The sequence below is a fragment of the Melospiza georgiana genome, chromosome 1 (genome assembly GCF_028018845.1).
Source record: "Melospiza georgiana isolate bMelGeo1 chromosome 1, bMelGeo1.pri, whole genome shotgun sequence".
NCBI lineage: Eukaryota > Metazoa > Chordata > Aves > Passeriformes > Passerellidae > Melospiza > Melospiza georgiana.
Genome location: NC_080430.1, coordinates 9,526,525 through 9,539,729, shown reverse-complemented (window position 1 = coordinate 9,539,729; position 13,205 = coordinate 9,526,525). Strand labels below are relative to the sequence as shown.

General features: G+C 42.5%; 1 long non-coding RNA gene across 1 annotated transcript; it reads right to left on the bottom strand.

Annotated features, from left to right (window-relative positions):
• Positions 1-6,037: 6,037 nt before the first annotated feature.
• Positions 6,038-8,173, bottom strand: LOC131093904 (uncharacterized). Its single transcript, XR_009115629.1, has 4 exons — positions 8,088-8,173; positions 7,609-7,753; positions 6,990-7,068; positions 6,038-6,106 (listed from the first exon to the last, which is right to left on the bottom strand). It is a non-coding gene; the product is annotated as an uncharacterized LOC131093904 (long non-coding RNA).
• Positions 8,174-13,205: the final 5,032 nt, after the last annotated feature.

The following is a 13,205-nucleotide window of genomic DNA, read 5'->3' as shown; positions in this document are numbered from 1 at the left end:
CTCCATTTCATCCGAGTGACGTGTCTTCCCAACAGATGATTGAAGGTCATAGGAAGGAAGATTGGAGACTCTGTTTGGTTATGCAGTTGGGGTAGCAAATAGAGAAAATGAGTCACAAGCTCTAATATTAAACATAGATGTCTTTCCATTTCCCAGAAAGTGGTCTTTATACGCAGGCTCTGCAGCCACTCAGCCAGCTGGCACAGGAGCCCAAGACACCTTCTGAGCATTCTTTCATGTCACTGTGGCAGAATTTTCCTCTGTTCCCTTCTTTTCTGGCACAGCTATGGAGCCTGCTTGTGGCTGGCCAGTCCCTTCAAGCTTCAGATCTGTGCTCAGCATCACAGCTGGGCCCTGCTGCTACCAGAGCTAATTAGAGTCCTGCAGGTCACTGCCTTCATGAAGATGTTTTTGTTGTTTTGTACCAAGTACCCCATTCCCTGGCTACTGGCACTTATCCTGCTTTCAGCACTGAGCCCTAAAGCTCTAAGACACCAAAGAAGCCAGATTCTCAGTACAATAATTAGGCTGAAACATAGAAGAAAAGCAATCCATTTCCTCCTGTCACAGCTAGCATCACGTCTTAGGTCCTCTCTCCCACTCCCCTCCCAGACTGCTGTGTGGTGTGTGTAATGGCAGCACGCTCTAATTAATGCATGCTAGATGGGGAGCTGTGCTGGAAGGCTTGTGAGGTGGATCTTACAGAGGAATTACACTTGTCCACCTCTAAGGGAAAAGTTCCACAGGCAGGGAGGGCAAGTTCACAGCTCATTTCTCTGGGGTACAGCCCCTATCCCTGTGCATCCCCTGCTGCTGGCAGTGCTGGCCCACCATGTCCCTCACACAGGCTGAGCTAGGGCAGTAAACATCCATTTCTGCTTTTCTTCCTGTATGTGAATGGGTTTTTTCTCTGTAGTGATACAGGCTGGTTGCTACAAGGTCCAAAGACCAGAGTAAATGCAAGGGAAGCAGTTAGACCACAGTATGGGAGGACATAACATTTCTGCAGAATGTGAACTGAAGGCTAAGCTGCCTCACAAAATCTTATTCTAAGTACCTGGGCTTGATTGATTGGAGGAAAAAAAATTAAAACCAACTCTGGTCTTAACCTTTTCTTGGGAATATTTAGCATTAAAAATGTGCATGTACTAAGCAAAGATCAGCTCAAGAGAGAGATGCTATACCTCTCCATAAAGTATTTGTGGCATTTGCTTAAGGGTGCTACACTTATATGCCATATTTTATGTCAAGAAAATCATAGACTCATCACAGAATCACAGGATAGTCTGGTTGGGAAGGACCTTAAAGACCATCTAGTTCCAAATCCTGCTCTAGGCTGGGACACCTTTCTCTAGACCTGGTTGCCCTGAGCTTCATCCAACATGGCCTGAACAACTTCCAGGGATGTGAAATGAACACTGACTTTTGCATCCTGAGCACAGGTAACATCAGTAAGAGACTAGCAAGGAAAGAGTAGCTTTTTATTTTTTGTGTAAACTGTGGAGCCTTCAGATATGCATTGAATGTCTAAAGAGGAAATGCTGTGGCAATGGTAAAACAAGAGACACTTTCTTATGCAGGTGTATGATAGTCTGATGACAATTATCTGGTTAGGTGAGGAACAAATCCCATTCTCAAAGAGGCAAAAGTGAAACACTGTTTTACTGATCAGCTTCAGTGATAGTTGCCAAGGGTTATATCCATGCAACATCCAGAATTAGGCCCTTTGTGCGTAATTTCCAGGCAAGGTAAAAACCTTTTTGAATAATGAAAATATGTGAATATGGATTGCATACTGTGCTGAAGCCTCTGGGGCTTGATTCACTGGGGTGCTGGAGGTGTCTAACTGCTGGTCTATGTGCTAACTTCCAAACCAGCCACCTTCCAGACCTCCTTGGCACCTAAATTATATAGATACCATGGCTCTCCTCCTGTACAGAAATCCCTGTGGCACCTGAATTTCAACTACTGCTGCTCCCTATCTCAGGCTCACAAATCAAACATTTCCCTGCTTGCTGTGCTCATGGGACCTGAGCTATTCCATGCTGCAATAAAAACATACATATTCATTAAGGCACAGGAACAAGAAGCTGTAAAGAGTTGATTCTGCAGCCTTGAGGGTTGGATCCTTACCTGCACTGGAGGAGAAGCAGGGCTGGCTGCCTTAGTCTCTACATACTGAGTTGCAAATGCAAAGGAAAATTACATTGAGAATAATTTATGGGTTGACTGGGACAGCCACATTCTATCTCTGTCAGCACCCCACGACAGAAAGTTTCCATAAACTGGCTGTGAGTTTCTGTCCCAAAACACACAAAGGGATTTTGTCTCAGGGATACTCAGAAGAGCTGGGGTTTGCATGTGTAGCAGGGAGCAGCGTTTGGCTGTGTTTTGTGAAAAGATGCAGGGATATGGAGGAAAAGGATGGCTTCAGGATTTGGTACTCTGGGAAAGAGAGAAAATTTGTCAGTGAAACAGATGTCAAGCACCTCAAGAGTCATCAAATTGCAAGTGAAGGTCTATCAGTGCAAGCATAGTGCCATAGCACCTGGAAAAACTGTCCAGTGGAAACTTTTGTATTTAGGGAATTAAACATTTCCTGTTTAAATAAATTTAATTAAAGGGAAGAGGAGAGCATTAAAAAATTTACATTTAGACTTAGAGCATAAAATGGCTGGTAGTATCCTGATCTGTCCTTGTAAATCCGGCCCCAAAGCTTTTACTCACTTTTTTATTTTAAGTTAGTATTTATAACAACTTGTTCCTTCTCTACAGAATTTTCTAAAAATAGCAAGGATAACAATATGGGTGGAAAAAACCACAAAATCCAAAGACCGTAAGGGGCAGAGCCAACAGCACACAAATGATCACCCTCTCCCCTGAGTACATGGCAGGCAGTTATCAGTGCCAGCCGAATTCTCTGTCTCCACTCTTGTGATATCAGCAAAACAAGAGGGGCCAAGCAAATCCCTGGTGTCACTCCAGCAAGTTGCTGAGCTCCCTGAGGCCTGGGTTTGCCCAGCACCTTTAGCAGAGTGATGTATGCTAATGTGCAGGCATCTCCCCTGGGCATCTGCACCTGGCCTCGGGTCCACACAGAGTGTCTGTCCCTCACTGCATTTCTCTGCTTGTGTTTTGGATTCCTGTGAAATATATTCTTGCCTCTTTTGTTTAACCTTTGTCTTCCAGTTTTTGTCTGCCTTGTGAGTTTTGCCTAATTAGGAACCTTTCAAATTCCCTTGTGGCCTTTAGTTTTCTCATGCAGAATTTGGAATTAGTGTATTATTTTGTGGCTAGTTTTCAGGGCCAGGTTCATGCTTTTAAAGTGCTAAAATAACAATTAACAATACTTTGCACTTCCATACAATTTTTTTTCCTCTGGGGATCTGAAAGCACTTTATAAGCAGCAATTAATTAAGATTCAACATTATCAGGGGAGGAATGTATAGGGACACATTTCTACTGTAGGAATGCAGCCATTTCTGGGGTAGCTAGCAATAACTAGTTTAAGAGAGTTACTACAACATATTCAATACCAGACAACACTTTTTAGACTGCAAAGTAAAAGACCAATGCAATACCCAGCTGAATTTTCAAAACACATTTATAGAATCAGAATGAAACTACAGAAGTTAATTTTGACTACGATGTCAAAGTCAAGACCCCTCTCACCCAGGGCCAGAAGTGCTGCTTCATGTCCTGCACAGAAGCAACCAGCCCTGATAACTGACTCAAACTGGGCCTCAGGGCTCCCACAAATGGTGCTGGACTCAGATTTGGTCCTAAATCCAGAGGAAATAGTGCCATCTACTGAGGCAGCACCCCACCAAGGACCAGTGCTCAGGGTGAATTCCTGCAAGGAGTGATACCCACACCAAATATGTAAAATCCAGCATATTTTCTAAGTGATGTGTATACAATACATATACAGACAGACAGGCAAACAGCAGAACAGTCAATATGCCAGAAAAGATGCAAACTTGGGCTTGTGTGATTATATCACTTTTTTATGACAGCAAGGAGAAAAGACCTGAGTGTGGACTGAAGCACCAGCTGGGAGCTGTGTATTTTGAGGCCCCACAGTAACTAGCAGTCGTGTCTTGCTTTTGCTTCCACAGCCTTCAGCATGTTAATGAAGGAAAGAGTGTTTTATTATTTTGAACACTCCTCCTCCCTACAAGGATAGTATTAATGATGTAAGGAAGTAAACAACTCACTGAGCCACAAAGCTCTAACAGTTATTAATTTCCAAGGAGCTATCCTCACACCAATCTAGGAACTGGAGCATTGAAGAATGGTGTGAATAAATATGAACACAGACACATGCTGGTTTACAAATATCAGACACTGGTCCAGTTTGTCAAAACTGCTCCTTTTCAACAGTTTCATATTTGGATGATGACAGCTAAATCCACACAGGTTTAGCCTCAGTTTTGCCCACAGCCTTTGCTGCAGTGGCTGGTGCAGGCAGCATGGTTGAGATTACTGATCCTAAAGCAGCCCAAGCACAGACCAGCAGGCACCTGCACCCTCTCTCAGCTTCCACATGGGCCAGAACTTCTCACACCTGCACCAGGGTGGTGCAGCCATTTCCCTGTTGCTGTTGTGGCTGCACCATGGGGGAGTTCAGAGTGACTGGATAAAAACTAGGAGAAAGCCATGGCACAACTTGTGCATGCCTGATGACAGACCATGGTGTGGCTTGGAAAGAAGAGTTGGTGATTGCTCTCACCCAGGATACAGTAAATCAGGGCTGGAGATCTGGGAAATGGGAGGACATTTAGGACATTTTTTCCTGCATCAGGAGAAAGCTGAGAGCTAGATAATCCCCATTTTAAATCAGTGCTCTAACGTCTGCCACATAGTTTATAACATAACAAATGGCACCATATCTAGTACTAGAATCCTGCCTTTCTAGAAAGGGGTGATGGAGCAGATTTTAAAGGCACAAAGACAACTAACATTTCCAGTGAGTCTCCTCTTCCTTCCTCACACATCACCAGTATGGGGGTCAGGAGCAACCTCTGGAAGTCTTTATTGTTGCTTATGCCTTTGCATTGACTGCAATCTAAAAAAAAAAAAAAATCTAAAAAGGATTTGGGTAGCTGCACCCATCTCTTCTTCCTTCTACCCAGGCCCCTAAAATTTCAACCATACATGCAAGCTAGAGCAGCTGGATTCAGGCCTCTTTCATAGATTCATAAAATCACAGAATAGTTTGGATTAGAAGGAACCTTTAAAGTTCATCTAATCCAATCCCCTTGGAATGAGAAAGGATATCTTCCACTAAATCAGGTTTGCTCAGAGCCCTGTCAGCATTCCTATTTCCAGGGATGGGGCCTCTACCACATTTCCATGCAGTAGTGCTCATTACCCCTTTGTGGTACCTCTTCAGGGCTTTTTGTGCAGTGTCAGGAGGTCTAGACCTCAGAGAACTCTGCAAAATCCAGGCAAAATCTACAATTCAGGATCAGCTCTCAGCAGAGCTTAAGAGTGCAAAGTCAGCTCAAGGCTGATCCTTACTACAGGTAAAATTCAATTCTGCAAAGCCAAAAGAAAAATATACATATATTTAGAGTATTTAGAGGTATGTGTTCACTACAGGAAAAGCTGGGAGACACCAGTTTGGGGGAAGATTGCATTTCTAAGTTGCCTCTGAGCCATCTACCTGAAAACTTTGTGAGTGGGAACAAGAGATGAGGTGAGAAAGGGACAGGACAAGCCTGGGAAGGAGAGTAATCATTGTCTGTGACAGTATCTGCCAGCCTCTGTGCAATAGAGACTGGCCAGGCAGGGACTGGGGACAAGGCACTTTGTCACGTGCCTGGTCCAAGCAAGGCAGTCTGCCAGCCACTGCTGCCACAGGGAACCACCAGCTCTGCCTGTCTGCAAAGGCAGTGCTGGAGGAATGAAGCCACAGCAGTAAGTTTCTATCTTGGAGCACATTTTTCCTCCAAAGCTCTGTGTTACTCACCTTGCTGGAGTCTTTTAGGATGTAGGATCCTTGTCAGGAAGCTCTGCTGCACACCATGGCAACTGTCTCTTCTTTTCAACCACCTCTGTCTGAGGACACTTATTGATGTGTTGGGAAAGGAATTCAATTTTTCTGAAAGGGAGTAGTTTATTCATACATTTTCTTATATATGAATCCACATTTGATTGCAAGCTGTTTGTAACATGGTACTGAGCACAGACACCCTAATCCTCACCAAAGCCCTTGGGCATGTGTTCACTACAGGAACAAACAAAAATAGTGATTGCATTAGTTACCCACTAAGAAAACCTGTCTGCCTTTTAAGGATGCTGCTTCTTGCTGTCCCTCTGCAGAGCACTAGCCTCAAAAATGAAAATAATTTCAAATAATCATTTCAGTTTCAGGTTGCTCAAAGCCAGGCACTTGTAAGGGCAGGCTGTCAACTTTCCTGCACCAATTAATGTATTGATAAAGCTTCTGGAGGAGTGACATTAACAGCATTACCCTACAAAGATACCTGCAGGTAATATCAACACAATTACTATTGAATCTGAAGTGGGGAAACTGGTGAGCCTGCCTTAACAGAATTACCAAGATACATTGAATTATTTCTACCAATATGGAAACTTATATAAGAACAAAGCACTGGGTGAGACGTATTTGTCTTTGTTGAGCAAAGCTGAAGCACAGATGTTCCCCAGGCCATTCTGGCCCATGCTAGTGATATATTCAGAGCTCTGGATGTTTCAAGTAAATACATCTTTAGCCACACTCCCTCCACTGCTCCTACTGCTTTTGCTTAAAGGAACAGATCCTTAAAGTAAAGAGTTACCCAGCTACAGAAGGTGATTTATATCTGTAGCACCACAGCCAGGGGAGGAGGCTTAGCCCCGAGGTGGGATGTCAGGAGAAGGAGCTCATAGCAAGGTATGGATGGGCACAAGGCATTCATCCACTTTCACTCCTGCAGTAAAAGCCAGTGGCCAGACCAGTGTTTAACAGCCTTTGGACTTACTCCAGCCAGTGCAGAGATGTTAACTTCAGGGTGAGGAGAGTGGGGAATGTGATCAGACAGGAGCAGTCACAGGGCATCTCTGTGAAAACAAAGGAAAGGATGCTGGATGAGAGAAAGTTGGGATGTGTCCCTCTTAGCCCTATGTAGCAAATGCCTCTACTCTCAAAATTTGAGCATGACCTTATAAAATCTTAATGTGTCTTAGGCATGATCTGTCCCTTTCTCATTTAACCCATGTATGTATACATGTACACATACAAATATATAATTTTAATATGCAAGAGACCCATTGAAGAAACAAAGAAGCAAACACCATACAGGGTAAGCAAACCTACTCAGAGACATTGCTTTCCCTGTTTCACTTGCTTTGGTAGATTGCTATATTGTGCAGAGATATCTCCTCACTGTTTCCTCTTAATTATCCTTAATTCTATTAAACAGACAAACATCAACTGCAAATAATGCATGCTTAATTATGCAGTGTTGGTGGTTGATACTGTATTATCACCAGCTTTTCTTTTAATATTTTGGCAACACTCAAATGAAGCTGCTACAATGTGCTTAAATAGCCTCTATCAGAGTGATGGTCATGAATCCACTGCATGCCCAGTAACCTCACCTCTGCCCACAGAAGGCCAGCAGGGGTGGTGAAAGGGAGCAGTTTCCATCCCAAACGAGCTTCCAGATGCCCTTGCTCGATATGGAGCTGATGGCAGGAGCCTTGCAAATGGTTGCCAGGCGACCCCAGAGAGAGGCAGGAAGCACTACCATACAACACAAAACAATCATTTTCAAAGTAAAGCAAAAATTCTCTGGGTTTTGTCATCATTATTATTTGTAATCGCTTCTGAGGATGGAGAAGGCTTGTCAGACCAGATGGGACCAGAATATATAATGAAGGACACAGTACATTGCACAGGAACCAGAGGTAGCTGAGAGCAATAAGGCCCCAGGACTGTCACTATTGCATTAGTGACAAACAAAACCACAGGGACACCAGTAAAAATGCATCTTTCTTCACAATGACATTGCAAAGATGCCATATGACAGACAGCATTTTTAATCACTAAATAATCATCTCCTACAGGCACTCTTTACCTGTCATGGTAGACTTGGTCTGGGCCTCCAAGGGTCTAGATCTTCCTGGATTTGGCTCTGTGCATCATATTTGCCACAGAACTTGTAATTCAAACCAAAATAATTTGTTTTCTATGTTGAATACTTCTAGGAACAAGGTGTAAAAATCTTGGTGAAGTGGGATTTCTTTTGCTAGATGCTTTACTTTGCTTTCTTGCCTCTTCCACCTATGTACTGCCCAAGCAGAAGTGGTACACTTAAGCTGTTACACAACAGCTTAAATAGATCCATGAGCCACCTCCCCATTTCAGAGGCCACAAAACACCTGAGGCATGGCCCTGTGCTAACATCCAGGTAATGAGAAGAGCTGAACCAACTCCTAGTGGGCCCAAAGGAGGGTTTGGAAGTATTTATTTAGAACAGTCATTTTACAGTGAATTGGTGAAACTGTTTCAAGTAGATTTATCCTCACATTGATTTATAGGAGTCCAGCTCAAAGACACTGCATTTGCCCCGAGTGAGGCTATAAAGAGGATTTGACCCTTGATAAGTATTCACCTTTCCAAACATAACAAGCCAGGTGCAGCTCTCCTTCCAGACCTCTCCTAAATACTGGAAATGGGTTGGGTGAAATAGGTCTCAAGCCAGTGCTGGCCCTGCTTGAAATGGGAGTTTTGCCTGGGTAATGTCCCAAGGCCCTTTTGGTGTGAACAGTGCTGGAGTGGTGCAGTGATGAGGAGGAAACCTGGGCACTGGGAAGCCCCTTCAGAGCCCATGAAGCATCCTAAATTCATACTGGCAGAAGTGCAAGGAGTAGAGATTCCTTTCTTTGCTGACCGAATCAGTCAAGTGCCTGAAACACCTTCAGGGTGCAGAACAGCTCCTGCATTCCCATGGCTGAGTCACACAGGCCAGAGACAGCCTTGTGCCAACGTGGGATTGGCACAAAAGCTGAATAATGAAGAGATGTTTACGCTGCTGCTGCTGCTGCTGCTGCTGCTGCCTTTACTCAGGGACTGGTTTTATTCTTGCAGGCTCTCAGGCACTCACCATTCATGCACAGGTGCAACCATAAAGGGGCCAAATGTGGAAGGCAGGGTGTGACTAAGCCCAAAAATGAGCGACACAAATGCATTATTCATGCAGAAAGCTTACAATGCTCCACAATTCCTTTCTTCAGAGCAGATCACTCCACTATCAATGTCAGCTACACGATTCTTCATTTCTGACACCTGCCTTTGTTCCTTTTCTACCTCAGGAGTGAGGTGACCTGGGTGTTTGCCTGAAATGGTTGCTCAGGACAAATTTTCCAGCAATGCTGGGTAACAGCCTGGGACATTTAGGGGGTAGAAGTGACACAAGGGACAACAGGGTCCTGCCCTCTTATGCTGTCTGCCCCTCCTGAGCACAGGAGTCTGTGTGATGTCAGGAACTTTGCTGGAGAAATGTATTAGAGGAAAAGAAGGGTTTAAAAAAGAGAGAGGAAGAGAAAGCAAAAGGGAAGGTGAGGATGGAAAGAGAGAGAAACTTCCAATCAATATTAAAAAAAAAAGATGGAAACTTGACTATGTTGTTGAAAATAATGGGGGTTTTAACAGTTAAAAGGTTTTAAAAGGTCATTATGCATTTAGCAGCAAAAGAGCAATATGAATTTCTAAGCAGCAACATCTGGAAGATCAAAAGAAATCATACTTCAATCAACATGAAAATCTCTGCTCATTACACACAATCATATTTAGTTATTAATAGACACAGGCTAGACACTGACATTTTACACATTTCATCCTATGATGCGCCAGGGACACTTCTGGCATTTAGTTTATCATTTTCATCAGTGTCATGGAAAGAGTGACCGATATGACCCCAAAAAATCTCACACTGTCAGTCATCGTAAGTGAATTTATCAACACATATGAAATCAGAATCCACATGAGAGTTTTAACTGTTTGCATACTAAATTACTTCATTCTTCATGCTTCAAAAAAAAAATCAGTTTTGCATAATAAATAATGATAAGGGCCAGTGGACAATTATATAGGTGGAAACAGTATGCAAAATACTTGGAATTCAAATTTGACATGTGAATATACCCAGAAGTTGCTTAAGTAATCAGCTCAGCAGCTGTATTAGCCATTGTTAGAGCTTAATACAAAAGCTCTTCAGCTTATATTAAAAGCAACCCAACTTAAACTGCACTTGGCACATGTCCTGTTAGTATTTTTGCTTTGTTAGACAGCTTCCAATGGATTCAGATGTGCAATTAGGTCAATATTAAAATTAAACGGTCTGTTGTTTTAAGTCAGAATACAAAGAGGTCTTGGGGAGGAAGGAGTCAGTCCAAAAATAATGTTGACTCCAACATGAGCACAAAAACAAAGTGCTGGAAGCCAGCAATGCCAGCCTAAATCTGTACCTTGTGGTGTGAGAGGGAAGGCTCTTAGCTGAGAATTGTTTGCTAAACTGGCATATTCGATTTCATGACTGATTTTTGTGTGTAATAATTGCATTAAAAAAATAATGAGAGTGGGTTTCTTTCTAGTTTTAGCAATCACTATGGCAAACATGCTGAGACACTTCAGACAGAAATGTGATTTTACTTCTAATGACAATTATTTTTGGACTGAATTGTAATTTAGTTCGTTAATTAGATCTGTCACTGCATTTTCTAACTCGGTTATTGCATCCTTTGATGATTTTACTAGAATTATACTTCTATTTCTGCCACTTTGCATTCTATGCTTTAATAATTCTTCAGACAAGTATGCTAGGAAGTTGATTACATTTTGTGGCAGCAGTAATGTAAACCCTCCTCTGTGTTACATTGATTCAAAAATCACGATGGTCACTGAACCAACGCACTAAGCCAATGCTGCTCTGAATGAGTGAACTATTCAGAGGAATTCAGCCAGGGACAGATTGTGGACATGCTTTTTTAGTCATTAAATGGACATAAACAATTATGAGGAATTGTAAATGTAAACAAGATTTTAAAAAAAAAAAAACCCGGAATGTTCTAAAACTCATTTAGTTATCAGCAAAATGAGATCTTATCTACTAAATTATTTCAGGGCAAGCTGGCATAGGTTTATTATATATTAATGAACTGACAGATTTTTAAAGATCTTGCCATTTCAACAACTTTAGAAAACTGATTGTTTTTATGCAAGGTCTGGCTTTTTATTCATCCAGAACTGTGGGTGTAGTTCACTCTTGGAATAAAGAAAATGTGATCAAAATAGTCACATCCAAAAAAACTCCAGCACTCCCCAGCTACTGATTCCCCCCAGCCTCCCTGTGTACCCGGACATCTGCCAGTCAGGTGCTGTGTGACGTGGATTACAAGACAAAATCCTGCTGCTGAAAATACCCACCACTAAAGATAGCTGGTAGGGCAGCGAGCAGCCCACTGGACTATGCTGGCTGTAATTCCACTGCCTGCCCTGCACAGGAGACAGCTTGGAGCTGCCCTGCAGCCCAGGCAGAGCAGGCAATGATCACAGCTTCCCTCTTCTCTTTGCTTGCTCAAAGGAGAAACATTTGCTCTGCCTCCTTTCCTGGAATTAAACTGCTTCTGTTGTCTCTCTTTCAAGAGAGGGATCACAGAGCCAGAATTCCAGAAATTACCTAGTTCTGCCTGACATGTCTTTACTCAGTTCTGTCCCACTCCTAAAAGAATGCATTTGATAGAAGATTTTTATTTAACACATTCAGGGATATTTTTAATGCCAGTTTAAGAGCATTTTCATGCTTACTGTCCAGCTGGATTTTTTTCAAAGTAGCTGTGCAGGCTCTAGGAAGACATCCTGTGCATCCAGTATTTGGTTACTTGGCTTTAGGGGTGCTATGAATTTCCTAGCAGTGACTAACCAGACTTCCAGGACAGAGGGATCAGCTAATCACTTCCCAACATTCTTCTTTCCACATTTCATTTAATTCGTCCAAGTGGGCTCAGTTTTCAATCCACTAAGCAACAGCACAGGGTAAAAATATTTGTAATTCTAATAGTTGATTTGTAATTATTTCTTAACCTCCATGGATTTCTTTTCACTTCTTGAAATGTTGGGCTGCAGAACAGAAATGGATATTGCTTTAAAAGGTTCCATAAGCCTGGAAAATGGATCAATGCCCACATACCAGGCTGGTGGTCAGAAAGGCCTTGCTGGGGTATGAAGGAAACACTGAATCAACAGTGTTCAGCCCTATGAAGAGGCTGTCCATTATTCCAAAGACTGGCCCAGAAACTGAGCACTAATTTTCTTTCTTTAAATGCTCTCCCATATGGTTTTTGATTATAAAAGTGTACCTTAAAATAACTAGGCTTAATAATAAACCATTTGAATCTCAATTGTTAAAATTTCCAAGGATTTTCCTAAAAATAACCAATAATTCCTCATGAAGGTGCTTTCCAGTCTCAGAAATACATCCCAAGCTGGTGGGAATGAGTTCATGGCTTGGAAGTGGAGTTGTAAGAGAGGATGTCTAGGAATTTCTGCTTTATCATCTCCATGGGTTTTTGTCATGTTATCATGGTTTAATTTTGGCAATTTACCTCCTCTACTATAAATACAGTTTAAAAACCTAAAAGGCAATTCACTCATGGCTTTTCTGAACCAGTTGTTTGTTTTTTTTTTTAATCTGCTAAGCAAAAATACTTGAATGTCTACAATGCTTTTTGAAGAGGCAAGACAGAGAAAAATAAAGCACATGGGCATGAAGGGAGAGGTGGGATATTTGGCCAGTTGCTGCAAAATTAGACACTTGGAACAAAACAAAGCTGTTTAAAGTATAAAGCTGTAGGAGCACCATATGAGCAGGGCAGGAGGAGGGTGGGTTTGAAGGGCAACACCAAAAAAAACAATCACTTATCTTTTAACAACCACTACTTATAACTATTTAAAACTTGGAAAAATCATGTGCACAACTTTGGGTGGAGGGAGTAGCAAGAGAGCATCTTTGTATCACAGTAAAGCCACACGTGCTCCTTGGATGCAGTGGGGTGCTGGCCCTTGTCCCCACAAGTGTTTTCCTCTTGCATGTTCTGCCCCAGACACTGGGAGGTCACAGCAAAGAATGGATCCAGTGAGGACTGGACATGCTCTTTTCCTGGGAGAGAAAAAAGCCCTGAGAAATCCTGAGGCA